Source organism: Pelobates fuscus, chromosome 12 (assembly GCF_036172605.1).
Source record: "Pelobates fuscus isolate aPelFus1 chromosome 12, aPelFus1.pri, whole genome shotgun sequence".
NCBI lineage: Eukaryota > Metazoa > Chordata > Amphibia > Anura > Pelobatidae > Pelobates > Pelobates fuscus.
In genome coordinates, this window is record NC_086328.1 from 119,103,080 (window position 1) to 119,128,403 (window position 25,324).

A 25,324-nucleotide genomic window follows, 5' to 3' on the forward strand; every position below is an offset into this window, starting at 1 on the left:
ACAATATCTGCGTTGTTTTGTTTCTGAACACCAGGACGATTGGGTCGGTCTGATTCCTTGGGCAGAGTTCGCACACAATAATCTTGTTTGCGATTCAACTCGCTCTAGCCCCTTTTTCATGAATTATGGTTTTCATCCTTCCATTCTTCCGTCGGTTCCTTCTTCCCAGGGGGTACCGTCGGTTGATACTCATGTTGCCAATCTGAAGAAGTTGTGGGATCAGACTCGACAAATTCTCCTACATAATTCTATACTGTATAAAAAACACGCTGACAAACGCAGAAGTTTTGTCCCTGGTGATAGGGTATGGTTGAGTACTAGAAACATTCGTTTGAAAGTACCGTCTATGAAATTCGCTCCTCGCATATGTGTCAGGGTACCTGTAGTCTCTACCCCTGAGACGGGTAGAGACTTAGATGTTTTTCCATCCAGACGGCATGATTCTCCCGTTCCTCGCGGTCCCCTCGCGCATGTAAACGCCGGCCGCGAGAGAACTATGCCTTTTTGTAACGTGACGCTCAATAGTCGACGTCATGACGCTATTCTAGCCCGACCTGTCAGTCAAATCCCGGACACGAATCAGGTCTCGGCGGAGGCGTGATTAGTCTCTAGAACCAGGGTATTTAAGGGAGCTCTCAGCATTTGCTCATTGCCCTGTCGTGGTTCTAGCCAGCCTAGTCACACAGTGCTCTTGTATTCTCTTGTCTTTTGGTTCTGACCCGGCTTTGTTATTACTTACCTGTCTTCTCTGTTATCCTTGACCCGGCTTGTCACTGGCTTACCTGTCTTCTCGTTCCCTCGACCTCGGCTTGTCCCTGACCATTCTATACGTAGTATTACGTTTAGTCCGGCCATTCTAAGGTCCGGTATACGTATCTGCTACTCTTTGTACTCTGCGTGTTGGATCCCTGTCCCGATCCTGACAGTATGGTAGCCCAGGAATGAGAATTACCCCCATGATGGCATACCATTTGCAAAAGAAGACAACCCAAGGTATTGCAAATGGGGTATGTCCAGTCTTTTTTAGTAACCACTTAGTCACAAACACTGGCCAAAATTAGCGTTCAATTTAGTTTTTTTACTTTTTTCACACACAAACAAATATGAACGCTAACTTTGGCAAGTGTTTGCGACTAAGTGGCTACTAAAAAAGTCTGGACATACCCCATATTGAATACCCTGGGTTGTCTACTTTTAAAAAAATATGTACATGTGGGGTGTTATTTAGCAATTTATGACAGATAATAGTGTTACAATGTCACTATTGATACATTTTAAAAATGTATGTTTTGAAACCGCAATATCCTACTTGTACTTATAGCCCTATAACATGCAAAAAAATAGCAAAAAGCATGTAAACACTGGGTATTTTTGAACTCAGGACAACATTTTGAATCTATTTAGCAGTTTTTTTGTAGATGAGTAAAAGATTTTTCACATAAAATTCAAAAAACGTGTATTTTTTTCAATTTTTCATCATATTTTTTTATTTTTTAAAAAATTAAATTACATGAGATTTTATAAATAATGGTATGTAAAGAAAGCCCCTTTTGTCCTGAAAAAAACAATATATAATTTGTATGGGAACAGTAAATGAGAGAGCGGAAAATTACAGCTAAACACAAACACCACAAAAGTGTAAAAAAGATGCCTGGTCGCAAATGTACAACATCGCAAAAAAAGTCCGGTCCTTAAGGGGTTAAAACAAACAGACATCTCTCTGTGTAAACAAAACCTGTTAAGGTCTGACACAGAAACTGGGAGATCTGGATTTCACTTTTTTATTTTACTTAATTTGTACCTCTAAAAAAAGTGCAACATTACCACATATCTATCTATCTATCTATCTATCTATCTATCTATCTAGTGCATTATTATTGATTCATAAAGTCCCTTAAAGGAACAGTCCAGGCACCAAAACAACCTAATTGGAATGAAGTTGTTATGGAACATGATGAACATTTTAACTACAAGGTCTCAAGTTCGATGCCAATTATTTCTGACCCTTCACTTAAAAAACAAAAAGGAGAAAGGTACATATTTTCTAACTCCATTTTGTGAATAGGGATCTACTGATATGCTGTGAACATCCGCGGATGTTCTCAACCTATCAATGATTCCCAGCTTGAGGTTTCTGATTTGAAGCCTCAGACGAAATTAGGGGTAGTGAAAGAGCACCGCTAACAGGCACTGGACTGAAGACTTTAGTTAAAACATTCATTAGTGGTATAACTCCTTGAGGTATGCCTGGGGTCCTCATACCCAGGGCCGGACTGTGAGAAAAATTCGGCCTGGGCATTTTTGAATCACAGCGCCCCCTGAGAAGGGGGCGGAGCCAGAGAGGGTGTGTTTTGTCATCACTAATGACAATCACACCCCTCTTAAAGTGAGCATGTTGATTCAATGTGCAGAGCCCCGCAGAAGAGCTCTAGCATAAGAAAAAGGCCCTGTATTTGTTCTGCAAAGCAAAGCGAATGTAATAACCTACTTGCGCTGTGTTTGCTTTTAACTTGTCTCTGGTGTCTCCATAAGTGGGATACCAGAGGACAAAAGGGCCAGGAAAGTGTATCGTGCATGTGTTTGGAGCCTACTTGTGGGATTGCGTGTGTGCAGTGGTGTATCCTGGTTTTGTGCTGCCCTAGGCAGGACAAAACTCAGGCGCCCCCCCTCCCCCCGCGCCACCCCTCCTCCCGCGCCACCCCCACCCAACCTTTCCCCCGCCCCGCATTCTAAATACACACACACACACTCGCTAACAGAAACACACACACACTAACAGACACACTCACTAACAGACAAACACACTCACTCACTAGCAGACACAAACTAACATACACACACACTCACAGGCAAACACACACTAACAGACACACACACTAACAGACACACACACACACACACTAACAGACACAAACACTAACAGACACACACACTGACACAAACACACACTGACACAAACACACACTAACAGACACACTAACAGACACACACACACACACACTAACAGACACAAACACTGACACACACACACACACTAACAGACACAGACACACACTCACCCACCCACATTAACCCTTTTTTTAAATTTATTTTTAACACATTAACACATTTTTTTTTAATTTTTTTTTAACAAATTGTTTTTTTAATTTTTTTTTAACACGTTTTTTTTATTTTATTTTTAACACTTTTTTTTTTAAATAAATTTTTAACACATTTTTTTTTTTTAATTTAACACCCCCCTCCTTACCTTTGGGAATGCTGGGGAGGGGGGTGTCTCTTCCTCCCTGGTGGTCCAGTGGCTGCTGGGTGATCGGGCGGCACTGCCTGGCTGGCGGGCGGGCGGGCGGCCGGCTGGCCGGCGAGGGAGCACTTCCCCTGAGCTGTCTGCTCAGCTCCCTCGCCAGCCGCAGAGTGAGGCTGGGAGGCGGAGCTGGAATATGACGTCATATTCCGGCTCCCAGACTCACTCTGCGGCTGGCGAGGGAGCTGAGCAGACAGCTCAGGGGAAGTGCTCCCTCGCCGCCCGCCCGCCCGCCAGGCAGTGCCGCCCGATCACCCAGCAGCCCGCCGGCATGTCTGTTAGCCGCAAGGCTAACAAGACATTTGCCTTGGGCATTTGGGGGCGGCTTTTTTTGCCGCCCCCTGGAAAATGCCGCCCAAGGCAAATGCCTTGTTTGCCTCGCGGCTAATACGCCCCTGCGTGTGTGTAGAGTGAGCTGACCGTGGTGCGGTATTGTGTAAATAGGTCGATTTCATTCATGTTTGTGGTGTAATATGTGTGGCTAGGGGCTGTAGAGAGTGTGTGTATAGGGGGCATAGTGTGTATAGGGGATGTAGCGAGTGTGTGCATACGGTCTGTAGTGTGTTTGTGTGTATAAGTGATGTAGTGTGTGTATGAGTTGTAGAGAGTGTATTTAGAGAATGTAGTATGTGTTTGCTTACAAGGAATGTAGTGTGTGCATAGGGGATCCAGAGTTTGTATGTCAGGAATGTTGTGTGTGTAGGTGGTGCAGTGTATCTAGTGTGTGAAGGACCCAGTGTGTGTGTGAGGGTGCTGTGAGTATGCTATGTGTGTGCGCTGTGAGTGTGCTGTGTGTGTGTAAGGGTGCTGTTAGTGTGAGGGTGCTGTGTGTGTGGGTGCTCTGTGTGTGAGGGTGTTAGAAACATAGAAACATAGAATGTGACGGCAGATAAGAACCATTCGGCCCATCTAGTCTGCCCAGTTTTCTAAATACTTTCATTAGTCCCTGGCCTTATCTTATAGTTAGGATAGCCTTATGCCTATCCCATGCATGCTTAAACTCATTTTACTGTGTTGTGAGTGTGTCTGAGGGTGCTGTGTGTGAGGGTGCTGTAAGTGTGTGAGAAAGTGCTGTGAGTGTGAGGGTGCAGTGTTTGTGTGTGACGGTGCTGTGTATGTGAGTTCCGTGAGCGTAAAGAAGGCTGTGTGAGTGTGCTGTGAGAGTCGTGTGTGTTTGTGTGTGAGGGTGCTGCGAGTGTGAGGGTGCTGTGTGTGTGTGGGGGGAGGGGAGTGCTGTGTGTGAAGGTTCTGTGTGTGTGAGGGTGATGTGTGTGTGGGTGCTCTGTGTGTGAGGGTGTTGTTAGTGTGTCTGAGGGTGCTGTGTGTGAGGGTGCTGTAAGTGTGTGAGAGAGTGCTGTGAGTGTGAGGGTGCTGTGTATGTGAGTTCTGTGAGTGTAAAGCTGGCTGTGTGAGTGTGCTGTGAGAGTTGTGTGTGTGTGTGTGTGTGTGTGTGGATACTATGTGTGAAGGTGCTGTGTGTGTGAGGGTGCTGTGTGTGTGTAAGGGGGGCTGTGTGTGAAGGTCCTGTGAGTGTGTGTGAAGGTGCTGTGAGTGTGTGTGAGGGTTTTGTGAGTGTGTGTGAGGGTGCTGTGTATGTGAGGGTGCTGTATGTGTGAGGGTGCTGTGTGTGTGTGTCCTGTGTGTGAGAGTGCTGTGAGTGTGAGGATGCTATGTGAGTGTGCTGTGTGTGAATGTTTAGAGGGATTGTGTGTGTGGGGGGAGGGGGCATATTAATTTTAATTAATTTTATTAAATATGTATTTTATAAATAAATGTATTAATAAAAAAACAAACTTTATATCACCCCTCTCTTCTTACCTTTTGACTGGGAGGGGGGACCGTACAGCCATCCCTGGCGGTCCTAGTGGTGAGTGAACTGTAGCCTTTGGGGCTCTAGTACACTCTTGCGAGATCCGGAGCTTTGCCATGGTAACCGTGGCAACGCTCTGACCTCATGAAAAGAACCTGGCGTACCTACTGGCTAGAGCTCCCCCGATTACTCCTCTCCCTCCCTCCCCAACCCACGGCAGCATTTCAGTGCCTGTGGGCCGGTGGGCAGGGCCGGCGCTTGGATAGTACTCTGCATGGGCTGGCAAGGGAGATCCTGTGATCTCCCCTGCCGGCCTCGGCTCATGGCCATTGGGGTCCACCGGGCATTTGCCCGGTATGCCCGATGGCCAGTCCAGGCCTGCTCGTACCATACCACCTTCATTACTATGAACTTGTTATGATGCCAGGAGTGAATCCTTTAAATGAATCAGTTCAGTTGCACTAAGCTTTGAATTTCTCAGAATGTTACACTTGTAATGCACATGATATTGAAATGAATGTTGTTAGGAATTATTTTTTTCAAGTAAATAGTCAACATTTACATATTGTAACCTAATAACAAATATAACATGCTTAGGGCATAATCACACCCCTTCCCGGTCACATGTTCTTGTCACGTTTTCTTTAAACCGTTATTTAAGGGTTGTCTGCCATTATTGTGAAGAGCTGAAACGTTGCTATATGAGGTGGCCTTAATAAAAGGATTGTAATACACCAGAAAGATGAGTGGTAAATGCTATTTTATCTCTCTTCAAGATTCATCCTGTCACTTTAATAACCTTTGCGCCAAACCTGGTCAACCTCTACTTATTCATGGAGTTTAGCTACAAGATAGAAACTACGTCTCATTTTTAGGATCATAGCCTCATCTGATCACAGAAGACATTTTAAAATCACCCACGTAATGAGAAAAAAAATTGAATTAGGTCTGAGTGCCCAAGGCCCTTTTTACAAGGTGATACATATTTCTCAATTTCAAAGGCAAGAATCTATATTTCTGCTTTCTAAAGACATTGGAATTCAACATTCAGAAAGTTAATACATGAGTGGGTATTGTTAGGTAATAACTAAAACTCTCTGAAAGGTCGTTCATATACGAGACTGTATTAAGGTCCTCTTAATGTAATGAGTCATGTTCTCACACAGTCCTTGTCCCTTAAGGGAAATATTGCATGTTTACCCAGAAAACTAACTAGATTAGTTTGAATTCAACACAAAGAATGGCTTGATCCGGAGACAAAGTGACAGTGTACATTAATCTTTGGAGTACAGATGAGTCGCAATATGATATTGAAGACATTATCAATTGCTACAAATAAAATGCACATTTCTTAAAAAATTTATTTAGTGTAATTTGAAACCTGATTTTTTTTTTTTTTTTACTTTCTCCGGTGAAGAGAGATTTCACAACTGACATCCAGTTTCTCCTGTACTGAAAAGAACAGAGTTGGCACAGATGACCCACATGACTCAGGTAACCATCAAACCATGCTTAAACAGTTGACAGATTTCTCCTGGTACCATAACCACTACCATAGGCTGTAATGGTTATGGTGCTTGAATTGTTCCATTAACCAACTTTTTTTCCACATACTAGTGTTGATATTTTTTAATTGCCATTGCTACCCAACATTTTCTTCTTCTCCTACTCAACACTAATTTCTCCTCCAACGTTGGGCAAGGCCCAATAAGCTGTAATTAAATAAGCTGTAATTAAAAACAATTTTTATGTTGATACAGTCCTAATAGTATCTACGTGCAGTCAACAAGTTGTAGTTTTTTGCAGATGCTCCATGACATCACACCAGAGAACAGGAAGATTCTGTCAAAGCTTCCCAACAATACCCTTTGGAAAACTAATACTGAAACCTCTGTAGCGAAGAGCTAATTATCATTTTCTGATGGATGCTAGATCATCTACATATACAGGGTTGTTCACTAATATTAGAATTCAAATCAAGTTTAAAATTAATTTAACATTTATGGCCAAAGTAGACACAAAAATTCTCTAAATTAGGTAAGATATCAGTCCAGCTAATTTGGCTTTGAATTTGAAAATTCACTTTGAATTATCTTTGAATTGTCACTTTAGTAAATAGCATTGATAGGGTGGGAGAGTTATGGTCAAAAATGAAAAATAAAATACTTATTACTTTAATTTCAAAACAAGAACAAACAACTTCACTATTCATCTTTGGCTTTCAAACTATTCAAGCAACACAAAAATAGAAGCATTTGGGCTGAGATTTTCTAACTGGAATTTGTATCCAATAATAAACGGACTTACTTCTCCGGGACCATTGTTTTATTAACAGTATCAAAAGGTAAGAGAATTTGACTCATTGCCAAGGTTGTCTGAGAATGACAGAGGTTGAGAAGAAAATGCTTAAGTGACTGGAAAAAAAAAATAGCCCAAAATGTCAGTGCTGACAGCAGGAAAGTTAGAGTTCATGAGGATTAAATGGATTGGGACAGACGTAGTGACAGGTCTGCTCCCAAGTGAGGCCAAGTGAAAAAGCTAAATCAAGGGAGGAGTCTGGGAAATATAAGAAGGCATTAGAAAATATTCCGAAAAAAATGGCTCATTATACTGAATATCTGCATAATATATTTAGTGTATATCGGCGTAGCAATAAGGTTGGATTTTTTTTAAATAGGAGTATGAGCCTCCAAAAATGTAAAAAAAACTAATCAAAGAGCCACATCTCAGCAAATAGAATGTTAAAATCACCAAGCTATTTATTAAAACGCTATTTTCACCATAAACTAAAATAAGATTTTATTTTCACATAGGTCTTGCACTATTTGTCCATCAAGCGTCTTTACAGCAACAAGTTCTACGCAAAACAAAAGAAGAAATTGTTGCAAGGTTATTAAAGTATGAATTGCTAGGAATTCAAAATGAATTAAAGGTGAACAATCGTCAACATTTAGGCCACAGTTTCAAAGTTGTAAAAATAGCATTCTCAACTATGTTTTCAGTTCAGATAGTTTGATTACAAAATTAGAAATTTACTTTGTATTCGACAACTCACACTGTAGTAAATAACCTTGTGAGTGTATATGTGAATAAGTGAGTGTTTAACTGTATATTTTGCACGTGCAAGAGACTAGGTCTATGTTTGGGGGGATTCCTTGAACATAGACCAGTTCACTAGTGCAGGGAATCCCGTGAATCTATATTTAGGGAAACTTCCCCGAACAGCTCCATAGCGCGGGGAATACAGCAAATCTATGTTCGGGGAAACTTCCCCGAACAAAGATTGGCGCACTAGTGCAGGGAATCTATGACATCTATGTCTGAGAAAAAATCCTGGAACATAGACCAGCTCTCTAATAGGGGCAATCCCTTGAATTCCCACACTAGAAAGCTGGCCGTGAGTGTGAACCGTCGTAATACAGGCAGGTAATTGAGGACTGCCTGTATCTTGCTGGTCATTTGCTCTAGAACCAGGGTAAGCAAAAATTGTCATTTCAGATGTTGTGGACTATATTTCCCATAATGCTCTGACAGCCATAATGCTGGCAAAATAAAAGCAATAGTTTGGTTTCTCTCCTCATCGTGCATGATTAAGGTGAAAATCGATACATTGCTGTGGTTTTACCTTGATGCTACAATAAAAGTCTACCTAAAACCTACCGTTGTTGAGCCTCATCCTAAATTTATGTTTGAATGATCTCTTTTGGTGATAGATGGGTCCAGAAGTAGCAGGCCCCACCAATAAAGGATTTAAAAGAATTGAAGAGTGGCGACTCTAAAGACCTGAAAACAGTAAGAACAATTTGGCTCTAGAGCAACAGACCATATCATGGATAGAAAGTTAGAAGATAGGGTGAGAAAGACCCAGCAACATACACTGTCTTTCTTTCAGGTCATATTAAACAGTCACATACTTGAGGTATATGCTTGTTTATTTTTTTAATTTTGTATTTTGCAGTAATGTACATTTCTTAGTTCAAGATGTATGCTGGGTTGTTTTTTTTAATTGTTTTTATTTGTTTATGATGGATTTTTTTTTAATAATAATACTATACTTCTGGTTGCAATTCCATATTTTAACTGAACTGAAAGGATTCCATGATTCTAAATATCATAGTTAAAGTGTCCCCCCCCCCCAGACTTCATTTAACGAGCAGACACGTTGACAGTTTTTTTCCCCCAGTTTAGCTATCATAAAATTTGCTGTCATTTAAAATATGTTGGATTTTAAAGAATACATTCCAATGGTTTTATTCTCTTTGAACTGCTAGCTAGAATAAATATGGTTGTTGTTTTTCTCTGTTTTTTTGTTGTTTTTTATAGGTAGTTGTTAGAGACTAAAGTCATCCATTTTGTATCAGAACATGCAATATAATAGCAGACAATGAGCTCTTGGCTCTGGAATTAACCTAGTTCTATTCAAAGACATAATTTTGATATGTTCCTGTGAGTTGTCCTTGTCTGACCGAGAAATTCAGGAGAATGCATATCTCAATTATGCAAAGCTAAACACAAGTCAAATGAACAGGTAATGGATTTTGATGACGTTCCTGACATCTTAACAGTCAAGCTTGGTGTTAGGGAATATACTGAAATTACATTATCTTTTATAATTCAGTTATATTCTCATCACCAGGCCGAATGATATATGAACGGCAATAGCACGCATGTTGAAAGGAGCAATATTAACACATGGAGAAAGACACAATAACAGATGTTATGCGTGACAAGCGTTATATAATATCTAACACGGACAACGAAATATTGGGGACAATGCAAGGACGTTCAGTAATAGATTCAATTGAAAACTCATTAATGTTATAGTGCAGACTAAACCACCAGCGTTAAATGTGAAGATTGTCTAGCGTATAAAGCATTGTCAGCTCAGAAGCGAGGACAGACAGCCCTAGGGTTTAGTCTGACACGGATACTACAGATAAGTGCAGGATGTTCCAAATGCCATGGGATATATGTAGCCTTTGTGGAAATGAATAAGTTCAAAGCTTAGCTGCTGTGGAGTAATGAAGCAAAGTGTTGATGCCAATCAAGTACAAATAATGCTGTCACTGACATGAGAGGACAGAGACAGAAAATGATCAAGTTAAAGTTTAGTGGGATAACACCAAATATATCTCCCTAAGCATAATGGATAGACTTGGGGATTTGTTTACTGACCAACTGCAATTTGTTAGAATTTGGGTCAATCTGGTGACCGAACGAGTTCCTAATTTCCGAACAGCAATATAGACTAATCATGAAACAAACGACTCAAGCAATGGACAAGCATGTCTATTTCGATTCGATATTCAAAATGTGTTAATCATCTTTAACCCCTTAAGGACCAAACTTATGGAATAAAAGGGAATCATGACATGTCACACATGTCATGTGTCCTTAAGGGGTTAAGCCACTTGATGGATGATATGATGAATTATATGAAAATACACAACAAAATAGAAAGCTAGCAGATACAATGTATTGGTTATACAGAATAAGAGTGCATATTTACAAAAAAGACAAATTTAAACTATCCTTATGAAATGAGATGTGGGGAATACAAAGTAAATCGGTACATAACACCCCAAAAATGCACCATATTTACAACAGTCAGCTGTACATGATGTTTATGGCACTTTGAGATGTTTATGGCACTTTGCTGCACGCTGAGTCATTGACTGAGAACCAGTACAGAGAGACTGAGCTATTAAAGTGATCTGCACCCAACAAAAGTGCAGACCACATGCTTCCTCCGCCTCCAAATCCTGCCCACAGGAATACACACACAGACACAAACACATGCACTGATACAAAAGGACACAGATACACAAAGATACACACATATTGACACACACACATACAAACTAACAGACACACATAATGAAACAGACATGCACACATATAGACATACATAGTGACACACACATACTGAGACATACACACATATAGACATACATAGTGACACACACATACTGAGACATACACACATAGAGTGACACACAGACACATACTTACATATATACAGACACACACATACTGACATACATACATACATACATACATCCATTCATACATGCACACTGACATACATGCAAACTGACATACATACATACATACTGAAATAAATACAAACTGAAATACATACCGACATACAGCCTGTATCTTTTTGGTCAGTTGCTCTAGAACCAGGGTAAGCAAAAATCGTCATTCCAGATGTTGTAGACTACATCCCCCTTAATGCTCTTACAGCCATAATGCTGGCAAAATTTTCCTTTTCTTGCATACTGACATACATACATACATGCATACTGACATACATGCTGACATACAGACATGCATACTGACAGACAAACACACTGTCACACAAGCTAATTTTTCAGCTGGCTGGGGCTGATGGGAGTCGGTATGGCTCTCCCTCTTCAAGGCCTCCATCCTGATTCTCCTCCCACTCAGAGTGAGCTAGGAGGAAGTAACCGGCTGTCACTTCCCCCCAGCAGCACTTAGGTTGCGGCTGCAATTTATTCTTTTTAAAGGGCCCGTTTGCGCTATTACATGGCCACAGCGCTGACTGGGCCTCTGAAAATATAGGGCCCATCGGGTGGACCTAAGTTTGTGGGCCACCCAATGGGCCCCATCAGCGTGGAGGGGGCCCTGGTGGCAGTTCCACTGCTACACGTGGGGCCCAGGCGGCCGGGCCTGTCATGGTGGCGGCCCTGGCCGGACAGTTAGAAGAGATTCATTAATGCCATTGTTCAGCAACCTTAAGAGAGTACAATGACAGGGTGTATATTATTTCTGGCACTTGTATTCAGTAAAACAGAGATCAAGATGTGAAATTTTGTACATGGAGGAGGGACATACCCAGTAAATGGCAATTTGCTATAACACATTTGGTATTCTGGTTAACATTTGTCTTTCCAGTTTGGTGGAACTAGTGTAGAGGTAGTAACTCTGTCATAAAGCAACCTGTATCTTATAGGAAACATCCTTCACTTTCTGAAATTGACTTCTTTACTACCCTGTAATAGAAAGGTGATTTTTGGGCCGGTAGACATGAAATAGCACCTATGTAATAATATGTTATATCATGCCGTTACAGCGCGCAGTTTGATCCTCTTTCAGCTGACGCCTTATCCATCCAGTGACCACACACATCAATACAAAGATAAATAAACCAATAGCCCAGTTAAAGGGAAATACTTTAGATAACTTAGAGGGTATTTTTTTTTTTTTTAAAGCAAAACTTATTATTATTTATATTTTTTTTTAGTTGCATTTTAATTTGTGCCCATGTCAATCATTTTGCTAAATACAAATAGAGTATACAAAGTAGACAGTGGTCCCACTTTGAAAACTCTAACCACGACCCCCTGGAGCAGAGAGTTCCTCAAGGCAAGCCTTCCAGTCCAGAACTTTGGGATTACCGAGTTGTGTCTAAGGTGTTTTTAGAAAAAGAAAAAAAAAAAACACCTTCACTCAACTCGGTAATCCCTAAATCCTGGACTGGTAGGCGTGCCTTGAGGACTGGTTTGGAAACCACTTCCCAGGAGCCTTCAAGTAGCCTAGTATGCAGAGATTGAGCTAAACCAGTGTTTCCCAACCCAGTCCTCAAGGCACACCTACCAGTCCAGGATTTAAGGATTACCCAGTTTTGTCTAAGGTGTTTTTAGAAAAAAAAAAAGAAAAAACACCTTAGACAAAACTGGGTAATCCTTAAATCCTGGACTGGTAGGTGTGCCTCGAGGACTGGGTTGGGAAACACTGAGCTAAACTATAAATTGTAACTAGGAGTAACCAGTTGTTATCAGTCTAATTTTGTGATTGTTTCCAGATTAAAGATAATCTTTGTCCAGGGTGCAGGTTCTGTAATGATATGTTTTTACAAATGTTCACATTAAAATGATGACTGTAGTAGTTCCACATTGAAAAAGCAACCATTACACATTGCAGCATTATTTATGATAGCTTGCATCGTTACAATGATGGGTGCATTGCCAACAGAGGAAATACAAACTATTCATATACACAGCCTGATACAAGACAGGTGCTCTGAGTGATTGCCTACCTCTTGAGTTTAGCTGCATTGAGCTAAACAATCAGGAAGTAGGAGGATCGGTTGTCTGATTGATTACCAGAGAGGCGTAACAAGATACATTTTTTAAAAGTTCCAATTTCTATTGATATCTGCACTTGTTTCAATGAAAATAAGAGGCTACACTGTTCACACATAAAGCACTTCAGTGGGCTAAATTACTTTAGGTGTTTGGAGTGTTCCTTGAAGCCAGAAATGTAACCCTTACCCTCAGGAGCCACTAAACTAACCTCTCATTTTTAACCCTTGCAGCATCATTTAAAATGGTGCCCATATGAACAGGTTGCATAAACAAAGTGATTTAACCCCCTTATTAGCAGAGAACTGAGCAGTTAGACTTCAGAGAAATGATTTATCTACCAAAACTGCTTTATTAATCTAAAGTTAATTTGGTTCTTAGATTGTCCCTTAAATTTCACAGTTTTGACGGTGATGTTGTAAATACATTCTAAAACATTCCTTGCTAAAAAAAAAACATTTAGTCTTATTGCTGTTCGATGTCATAAATGTCTATCTGGTAAAATGTAAATTGCTAAACTCCTAAAATATTTCTATTCCGTCAATTGCATCAATTTATTTTTCTTTCTGTTATACGGCTCTCGCTTTTTGCAAATTATAAATAATGCAAAATATGTTTTAAGGGTTTCTTCCCACTGATGGCTACAATTAACTTTAAATCTGTTTCAAAACGGTGCTATTTGCTCAATGCAAACCCCAGGCATGATCACACATAATCATTGTGTATTTGCAAGAAAACCATCAATGAGGATATTGGAAGTGTAAGATTTGTCTGTGAATTGAAAAAAAAAATGAATATTTTGTATTAAATCTTTGTGTGGTGGTTTAAGAATGGCAAACTACTGCTATTTGTTTTAGATAGTATATTTTGATAGCTAGTAGATGTTGGCAGCAGCGGCTCATGTAATGCACCATTGGTTGTTTGTGGTTATGCCATAAGTTTCCTGGGTTGTAGCACAGTCATCATTCCGTGGGTCAACAAGCAGAAGACATTATTAACCCCATAAACTACAGTAACTCTATATCATAATCTGGTCTTTGAAGGGGCAGTAAACCCAATTTATGTATTTCATGGGTCAGTGAAGCAAATCACGATTTGTTTCACTGCACAAAAAGTTTTGTACAGTGTTTTCTATCACTTTCCACCCAGGGGTTACAGATCTATTGTTTGCGTTATTTTTTTATTTTTTTTTATAAATCTGCAATGTACTCAGAACTGTACAATAGGTTAATCGGATTAAATGGAGACTGCGGTGCCATGAAGTACACCAGCTTTATCTCATGTGCCTTATTTTACAAGTTCTGATTGCCAGCGAAATCAGCAGTATTATAAATCCCACTGGTATGTATCTCGGCTGTCAAGCAGACACTCAGGACTGTTCCCTGTCCCATTCTATAGTTTGACGTTTAAGTGAGTGCTTCTCATAGACAAACACTGGTTTCAATGCTTCTCTATGAGAACGAAACATTGTTGCTGTGCCCCCAAAGTTTCTCTCTGAAAAGCATCTGATTGGACACAAGTAATCAGTAACGATGGCTTCACAAAGGGAGGATAAAAGCTGCAGTGAGGAAACTCTCCAAGAGCAAGTATAAAGGTGCGGATAATCTATTTTTAAACCTCAGTACAGAAGGGGTGTAATAATCTGAAGTGTTTAAGGAACACTCCAATTAAAAATACATATATTTTATTTCTTTATGAAGAAATGAGAATGTGTGTGTGTTCTCTGTCACGTACCACTAGAGTGCCACGTTTGTGTTGTTGGAGGTATGTCTTCACGTCCCTGAGTGTTGTCTGTAAGCTAACAAAGGCTAACCCAAGTTATTCCCTATTCAAGATGACAATGTTCAGTCCACACATTCTCTGAATGCAGGTGTATGTGCACTCATACACTTACAGTTTCTACAACCAGTAGGTGCACTACTAAGATGACAGATTTGCCTACAGATTTGACGGGCCCATGTAGTTTTTATTACTTTAGATTGTTCTCCATTATGTGGTGCTGCTTTTAGACTGCTAGCATCTGTGACTGTACTTTGTTTACCTTCCTGCTGAGGTCCAGCATTCCCTTTTTACTGAGCTGGCCCTTCCTGACCTTTAACTTGTTCATGAGTATCTTGTTTCTTGTTTTTCCCTTTAGATCAATGGTTCTCAACCTGTGGTACGCGTACCCCCAGTGGTATGAACCAGTTCCCTCAGGGATAGGAGGAAAAAAAATCCATAATGGAAGAACCAGCGGAAGATCTACCCCTAAGTGCATAGGCCACCCAATGGTATTTCTGAACAAGGACCTATTTGGGTGCAGTGGCACTTTAACAGTGCCCTGGGCTCCTGTAATATTACTAAATAAAGGGAACCAAGAGCAAAGGAAGAGCAAGGGAGCCTGGGGCAAAGGAAAATCAGGAGCCCCTAGAAAAGAGAAAAGGGGGAGATGGGGCAGAGAAAGACATGTACACTTTAAATAACAGCAACTATATTAATTAAACAAATTTTGCCAATATGAGGGGTACAACTCATGAAATGGGCTGCCAAGGGGTACGAGTGAAAAATGGTTGGGAACCACTGCTTTAGATTATAAGCTTTTGAGCAGGGCTCTCATCCCTTCTGTTTGTGTTATTTTGCTTGTCATGTATTCATGTATTTTATTTTTCTACTTTAAAATTGTTAAGTTGAGTGCAATAGGATAGTGATGGAAAATTTTAAGAATATTCCTTGATTGCCATCTTTATTGACCTCAAGAATGTTGCTAGCTCTCTTTATCTCCCTGCCAATAACTTTGGATTTCTTACATCATTCTATCCTATCTAGATTACAGTGTACACAAAGTCTAAATGGGTCACCAATTAGTGCCCAGTTCACTAACTCAAGGGTCTCCACTCTACAGTCAAATTTAGGGGAATCAATTTAGGGGAGCTGGATAACTGGAACATTCTACGGTTCACAATCCTTTACATAACGTCAATTTACATGGAGGAAGTCCACCATCTGAACCAGGTAGGACAGAACTCATAAACTTATTGTGAATGTGATCACAGTTATAGGAGGAGCCTAGATATTCGAGACACATAATGCCATTGAAAAATAAAGATCATAGCCACCGACGGTCATTCATCATTAATTTACGATTAATCGGCAAAGTAATACATTATTCTATTATTCAAACTTTGATGTAAAAATCAATCTTCTTGTAAGGCCATAATTAAAGGGTTATTCAACTCAATAAAGTTTGCCAAATTATGATCTGATTTAAGAATTCTTATGAAAATATTTATTTTACTATAGATTATCCTAAATCATCCACCGATCTGGCAATGCTGACATATACTGTATTTACATGGAAAACTTTTTTCTTAGCAAACAACACAAACCGAAACCATCTGAGCAATCAATCCATCGAAATAAACAGACACATTTAATTAAATTAGATGCTCCTTGACAATCTAATTTGGTATGCATTACAATTACGCTGATTGTAATAACGTTTTATGATTTACTAACTCTATCATATGAATCCCAAATTAAATCTTCTATAATGATAGCAACATCAAAATGAAAATTCTGCACAAGCCTCAATGATCTGTCAAGTGTCACCTCTGATGGGGTGAAGTAGAGTGCTACAAGGCTGTGGATAGTTTTGTCAAATCGACCATGTCATCCTGGACACACATCATTCGTTTATGGAGACAAAAAGCTCCGGCCAAATATGTTCCTGGGAACCGAGCAAAAAAAAAATGTCTTCCAATTTCTTTTTTTTTGTGAAGTTTTTTTTTTTTGTTGAGGAAGTTCCCAGCATTCCAGCCTATCACATGACATATCACTTGAAAGCCCAGAATGTCCTTCTTACAATACAGTAGGGTTTGATAGAGTAGCTCAAAAGAATAAAAGGAGATGCATGTAAAAGAAATATCCAGTACAGAGGACACAAGTTCATGGGCTGGAGGAAATTGGAGGTCTCATAAGCACAACTAGCCCACCCCTCTCGTTCACTGTGAATATGGAAGTTTTAAAAAACAACTCAAATATTTGTACAGCTTAGCAACCACACCAAAGTTTGTTACACCTTCATTGCCACCAAATTAACATAGCACCTGCTAAGCCATACACATATGTACCCGGGTAAAAAGGAAGATAAACTTCATCATCATGTCTATGGCAGAATGAGTGGATTTTGGATGCTGGTAAGACTTCTGGTTTTCCTAAAACCCTTGAAAGCATTGACTAGATGTCACACGTATCAAAACAAGAAATACAAAATGGTGGACAGCGCACTTGTGTAGCATAAATTTAAGTTTAATATAAGTATAAAGGGCCAGTTTTACATCCACCCCTGCAAGAAGCCCCATTTAATTTGAAGACTGCAGTTTAAAGGTACAGACTGAGAATCAGAAGCTATTCTACCAGATTTCCTTCATCTTAGTTACTACATTATTAATTTACTAAACCAATGTTACTATTTGTACCTGTAGTTTACTACTGTATAATTTTGTACTTGCAGCTATATGTAATTATTAACCCCTTAAGGACACAACGTCTGGAATAAAAGGGAATCATGACGTAATATTTCCGTCATGTGTCCTTAAGGGGTTAATTATCTGGCTGATACTATTCTGGTTGTCAAATATTGTAATTTTATCACACAAATGGCCAGTCTACTCAACCATTCCCCCCTTCTACCTCTCCCTCCCCCACATGCCACTCCTAGCCATAAATACCTTTAAATAACTGTGTGTTTCTACTCTTTAGGGTTAGTTTTACATCCACCCCTGCAAGAAGCCCCATGGGTGGGCTCAACCCACCCACCCACCCGCCCCTCCTCCCTTTCACACTATTTCCTTGTACCTATATAGCATGCTCTTCCAGCTGTTTGGAACCACAGCCAATCACCTCCTTATTACCTTCACATGTTATCAGCTGCTGCAGTTATACTATTAACTCTCTCTGCCAGCACATTCAAATCCCTCTGCTACCTCTTGTCTCATCTCCTCAGTTTACCTGTAGATTATAAGTTCACGGGCAGGGCCCTCTACCTGTTGTATCGGTCTGTTCTTATTGTATTGTCTTTTTCCAAATTGTACAGCACTGCAGAATATGTTTGGCGCTTTATAAATACCAGTAATAAATAAATAAATGAATACATAAAACCTGTATTCACTATAATAGTATGTGATGTGACAGTGAATTAATACATGAAACAATTCTATACCATATAATGATGATTCCAGGTGTCACTATCAGAGGAAAATACTCATATAGGGCAATAGAGTATGTACACAGTATCTCTTTACCCAGTAAAAAGGTTATTCTTTATTATATCTCACTCACATTTTACTGAGCCTCTATATAACTGGCTCAGGTAAATCCGCAAATAGCGAATACTGGTTTTATGCATTTGCGCTGTCGATTATTTTTTATTTCTTGTTTTGATACTTGTGAAATGTTGTGGTTGATTTCATGGTGGAGTTTAGCAGCACTGATTTATTTGTGTTTACTAAGCACCTACTATATCACGCATTTGTTGTTTTTAACTATATGTGTATAGAGCAAGATTTCACTGTACCGAAACCAATATCAATACTTTCCCATGTTATGGCTCCTTATCCATTCTTAGAGTGCTGCCCACACAACTCAAAGAAGAGACAGCAAGTGTCATCAGGTGTTTAGCAAAATCAAGCCCACTCATGCTACCATGACAATAAATGTGGGTAGAACTTAGGGGGTAAGGGGTATGAGAGAGAGATACAAGAGGTTGAAAGGAAAATTGGAGGCACACACAAGGGGGGTTCCTGAAGATATGAAGAGAGACATAAAAGATTTAGGGAGGTGGAGAAGAGGGACATAAGAGATGTGGTGGGAAAAGGAAAGTGATTTTTGAGAAGGAGACACTAGAGGGTTTGAATGGGAGATGAGAGAGGAGACACAAGGGGTTGAGGGAAGAAGGTAGCAAGAATTATAAGGAAAGCTGGAGAGAGGGGGACACACATGTGGATTTGGGAAGATTGGGATAGAATTGTAAGTGATTGGGTCTAAGGTCAGATCCTACAGGAATCCTGGAATGCAACTGAGATTTAACTAGGGGATTTGGCTTAAATCCCAAATGAATTTAGAGTCTAGCAAATCCCATTGGAGATATTGTAAGCAAAAAAAGATTACAGCAATGCCCCAAGTGAAATACTGTGTGTTGTCCAACTCTTGTAAGTATGTATTTTTTGTGTTAATTTTGAATGGTGAGCAGCTAATATGCAGTGCATAAGACACAAACATAGTAAACTGTGGTGTACACATGCCATATATAGCCAAATCACACAAAATACAAGGAAATAATGTTTAAGGCCATTATTGGTGTAGCCGATAACATATTGGAGTATATTTCACTAGCTGGGCTATATATATATATATATATATATATATATATATATATATATATATATATATATAATGAGGGGAAAAAAGTATTTGATCCCTTGCTGATTCTGAACATTTGCCCATTGACAAAGAAATGATCAGTCTATAATTTTAATTATAGGTGTATTTTTACAGTGAGAGACAGAATAACAAAAAAAAATCTAGAAAAACGCATGTCAAAAAAGTTATAAATTGATTTGCATATCACTAAGTGAAATAAGTATTTGATCCCCTATCAATCAGCAAGATTTCTGGCTCCCAGGTGTCTTTTATACGGGTAACAAGCTGAGATTAGAAGCAATCTCGTAAAGGGATTGCTCCTAATCTCAGCTCGTTACCTATATAAAAGACACCTGTCCACAGAAGCAATCAATCAGATTCCAAACTCTCCACCATAGCCAAGACCAAAGAGCTGTCGAAGGATGTCAGGGACAGGATTGTAGACCTGCACAAGGCTGAAATGGGCTACAAGACTATCGCCACGCAGCTTGGTGAGAAGGTGACAATGGTTGGTGCGATTATTCGCAAATGGAAGAAACACAAAATAACTGTCAGTCTCCCTCGGTCTGGTGCTCCATGCAAGATCTCACCTCGCGGAGTTTCAATGATAATGAGAATGGTGAGGAATCAGCCCAGAACTACACGTGAGGATCTTGTTAATGATCTCAAGGCAGCTGGGACCATAGTCACCAAGAAAACGATTGGTAACACACTACGCCATGAAGGACTGAAATCCTGCAGTACCCTCAAGGTCCCCCTGCTCAAGAAAGCACATGTACAGGCCCGTCTGAAGTTTTCCAATGAACATCTAAATGATTCAGAGGAGAACTGGGTGAAAGTGTTGTGGTCAGATGAGACCAAAATCGAGCTCTTTGGCACATACATAACTCGCTGTGTTTGGAGGAGGAGAAATGCTGCCTATGACACCAAGAACACCATCCCCACCGTCAAACATGGAGGTGGAAACATTATTCTTTGGGGGTATTTTTCTGCTAAGAGGACAGGACAACTACACTGCATCAAAGGGACTATGGATGGCGACATGTAGTGTCAAATCTCCTCAGCCAGGGCATTGAAAATGAGTTGTGGATGGGTATTCCAGCATGACAATGACCCAAAACAGACAGCCAAGGCAACAAAGGAGTGGCTCAAGAAGAAGCACATTAAGATCCTGGAGTGACCTAGCCAGTCTCCAGACCTTAATCCCATAGAAAATCTGTGGAGGGAGCTGAAGATTTGAGTTGCCATATGTCAGCCTCAAAACATTAATGACTTGGAGAGGATCTACAAAGATGAGTAGGACAAAATCCCTCCTGAGATGTGTGCAAACCTGGTGGCCAACTACAAGAAACATCTGACCTCTGTGATTGCTAACAAGGGTTTTGCCACAAAGTAATAAGTTGAAGGCTATGAAGGGTTTTGCCACCAAGTACTAAGTTGAAGGGGTCAAATACTTATTTCACTCATTGACTTGCAAAACAATTTATTACTTTTTTGACATGCGTTTTCCTGCATTTTTTTATTTTTTTTTATTCTGTCTCTAACTGTTAAAATACACCTACCATTAGAATTATAGACTGTTCATTTCTTTGTCACTGGACAAAAGTTCAAAATCAGCAGGGGATCAAATACTTTTTTCCCTCACTGTATTTTAAATTATTTGTGGAAAAGCTGTATGTTTGTCATTTTTATATGTCCCCACATTATTTTAAAAATACAATTTATATTAAGCAAAGGTGTGTATATATAGAATTATATTATAAAAATAATGTACCATCTGTTCTTTGATAAGCAATATTTAATATGTGTGGGCATACTGAAAAAAGTGTGAATTTGTGGAAGAACAAATACGGATCAACTAACCGATTAATTTCTCTCAAATGTATAACAGTTAACCTTAATCTTGCCTTACATATCGTGTCCACCCACTCTCTTCTTATTCCACCACTTCGATAGGTTATGCATACATAGTTAAATACTGTATACTGTTAACACATTAACTTTTGTTTAATAATACCCCACCAGACTGTAAGCTTCTTTCAGTAGGACCTTAGTCACTTTTCATTCCAATTCTGTACTCGTTCTGTCATGATTACTCATATGTTTACTTAACATATATGTGGCAAAAATAACCTCTCCACTGGGTTTTGGAGAGGCCTGCTTGCCAGCCTCTTGCCCTGTGACTATGGCCCCTGGGGTGTATTGCCATTTAAAAAGTCAATTTGGGCTTATTGGATTTTAAAACACTTTTTCTGACCCTTTAAATCCATGGGAAAATGTGCCTCTTCCCCCCCCTTTTCCTGTCCTATTGTTCTCCAGCAGGGCGTTGTCCCAGGGACACTCCCAGACCAGTTGAAACTGGCTGCTTTGTCCCTCCTCAATCTCTCGTCAGCCCTTGCTATTGTTTAACCACATGGCGTTCCAACTGTATTCGTGAGATCTAAGCACTTTTCGGACATATTGAGCGCTCAAATCCAAGCTATCTGGGGATATGTTGGACATATAGGTTAAACATTGTATTATAAGAGTTATGTATTTTCGTGTGGTTTTTGTAACAGTTTTGACTTAGAGATATTCCCTGTACCTGGAGATAATTAAGTTACCACACCCACTTAAGCCAATTATCTCCAGGATAGAGGAGAAGATAGACCGGCTGCACAGCCTAAATCTGTGGAATTGTTTTGGGCAGGGAAGCCATGCTTGCGGTCGGTCAAATGTGACTTCCATGGAATTCGTAAACCCCTGCTCTGATCTGGGTGATTTTTGGATATGTTGTTCACTATGTGTTGTGGGTATATGTGGTGTTTTGTGGTGTTTTCTGTGTTTTGGGAAAAATGTGTGTTTTCTGCCTGTGCGTAATTAAGTTAGCCCGTTGCGTTTGTTAATTGTATCACAGGCAGAGGAGAGGGTTTGTGTACATTGTCTGGGAGTGTCTAAACTGTGCAAGTCTGTCCTGATTAGTTTTGTAACTTTGTAATCTGTGTACCACAAGGTCCACGTGGGTGGTAACCTTGTGGGATAACCTGTATATAAGAGACAATAAACCCTCAGACTGCTGAGTTCCTGTTTTACCCTCAACATAGAGCCTTGTCTCATGTGTGGAGGAATTGCTATCACTACAAGGGATTGCTATGCTCTGCATACTCCCTTTGCTAATCACTACTAAGCTATTTTAAGAGCTTGTTCCTGCTTCACTCTCTGAAGGAAGAGAGGTTCACCCACTGGAGCCTGTAGCCTTGTCGTAGGTCCAGGGTGGGTAGGAGACGGCGAGACCCCAACCAAGCTGTGGTGGTTTGTGGGGTCTGCAGTGCTTATGGTGTCGAGTGGAGTGCCTGGAGCCCTCGGGAAGCACTAGGGGCATCCATCAACGGTGGTACCCAGTCGGGGTGACAGGTGATCCGTTACAATATAGTACTCACAAATATGTTGCTACTACATCACAAATAATAATAATAATAATAATAATAGTCAAATTGCTTGGATCCTAAATATCAAATATATATTTTATTTCACGTTTACTTGTCAAAGGTTCAACAATTGTCAAACTATAATGAACATGCATACAATCTAATCTATACATTGTGCTGGTAGAATTGAAATACAATGTATTCATTTTTAAAAAAATATTTAAATTTTTTTGCCTTTATAGTGTAGCAGGGTGGGCATGGTAGAAGGAAATGGGGAGGATATTTCATTAATGTAACAACCACAATTATAGATAAAAAAAAAACAAGAAACAAGGTTGGGTATAAGCATTGCAAAGAGGGAATTATTTATCCAATGTGTCCTAAAGCAATAAAATATATAATGTATTTTAACTATAATTTATGCATTTGTTGTTTATTTTTATATTGGTTTTTAAAGGAGCCTGTCATGACAGAAACTATTCAGTTGTCATATTCATATAACCTAAGCACTCCAGTCCCCCTCCTAACAGCTATGATTAAAGCAAAGTTTGAGAAAAGTTTGGTTTGAAGCAGAGATGACCGTTCCAGCTCGGAGATGCTTTGTGAAGGTATATGCACTATGTTACATGCTTAACCACAAACCAATGACCTAGAATTACTATATTCGCAGCTCCACTTGTGATGAGTATAAATGGTTAATGGAAATACATTTTTAAGAAATGTGCACTTAGATCAATATTGTCCATGTCTATGTCATGTAGATAGGAGGACAGGTCTGGCTGGTCCCTGGAGGCCCACCTGCATTGCAATATATCATCACAGGTTTTTCCAAAGATGCCATGATGATGCTAACCCTATTCTGGTCTCTAAATCTTTGCCACACATGTTAAATAAGAGGTCTACAAAATGGGTAACATCAGGTTAATATTGCTGATTAACTTAAAATGCCACTCATCTCTCAATGACCAGAGTTAGGATCAGTTGTGATGATCATGCATTGTAATAATCTATCCATGTTTTAGATCGTATTCTATTCCACCTGCAAAGCATTAAACTGTTTTCTGCAAAACCCAACAAACCATGGGGAAATTTTATTGACTGTGAGACAAATGTGGAAGACACAATTGACTGTAAAAAGAGAGCAATCATGCATTAGTTACATAATTTTGACTTAATTATATGGGAACCTGATGCATATCTTTCATAACACTTTCATGTCAATGAGAATGTTTTCTCTCAATCAAGCAGCATTTAATTAGCATACATTAACTACCTGTTCTGCTGGAATTCAATTTTTCGAACCCACATAATTCACGAGGCTTTAGAATGTTGGGATATCTGAATCTAGTCAAAAATGTGTAATAACCTCTAACGCTTCCTGCCAAATAGTCATTATGGAGTTATAACAGACTCTCGCTTTTCAGATAAGGAGATAATTCTTAATTCCGTTCCTCATAATGTCAGAGCAATAGCTTTCAACCTGTGTTGCAGGAATTGTTGAAAGGAATTTAATAGGGCAGCAAAAAAAAATGTTCAAAAGAAATTGCTGCTAACATACAAGGGCAATATCAATCTTAAATGTATGATGTAGATCATGGAGGTGGCAAGCCTTGGCTCTCGAGATATTCTTGTTAAGGCACAGTTCTGAGAATTCTTTTATTTTAGGGCAAGATAACACAACTGGGAAAAAAACAGGATGGAGAATTTTTTAGGGATTCCTCCATTTGTTCCCATGGGTAGGGGCTGGGGGAGGATATAATGTTTAGGATTTTAGCCATACAGCCCCGTTTGGCATGATCAATGTCGGAATTTTGTAGTTCGATTGGTCTCCCATGCAGCTGGAAGGTTTTGTCCCATTTGGATTTTAGTGGATAACGCCTCAAATTTTTAAGAAGAACAAGACTATGTGAGGTTGCTCTATCTTTTGAATGCCATAAATTAACATAAGTCTATTTTTTCTCTACTGGATATTCCTCTTTAAATATCTGTCTGAGGTTTTTTCAAATACTCTTGTGATTTTTAAAATGTTTTAAAATTAAAAGGAATTTGTACTCATTCGTTTTCCTTTATGGAATACGCAACACAGCTCTGCAGACACTTTTAGGATTTGTAAAACATTAAATATATGCCAGACCTGACGAGCCTCAAGTATTTTAAATTTGCCTTAAATGCACTCACCTCTCACTTAAAATCCATTTGCACAGACATAAATCATTTTTATATTTAATACTTATATTTTAATGTGCCGAATGATAAAGCAGCAGACCGTTGTGCCATACATTTGAAACATTTGCACGAA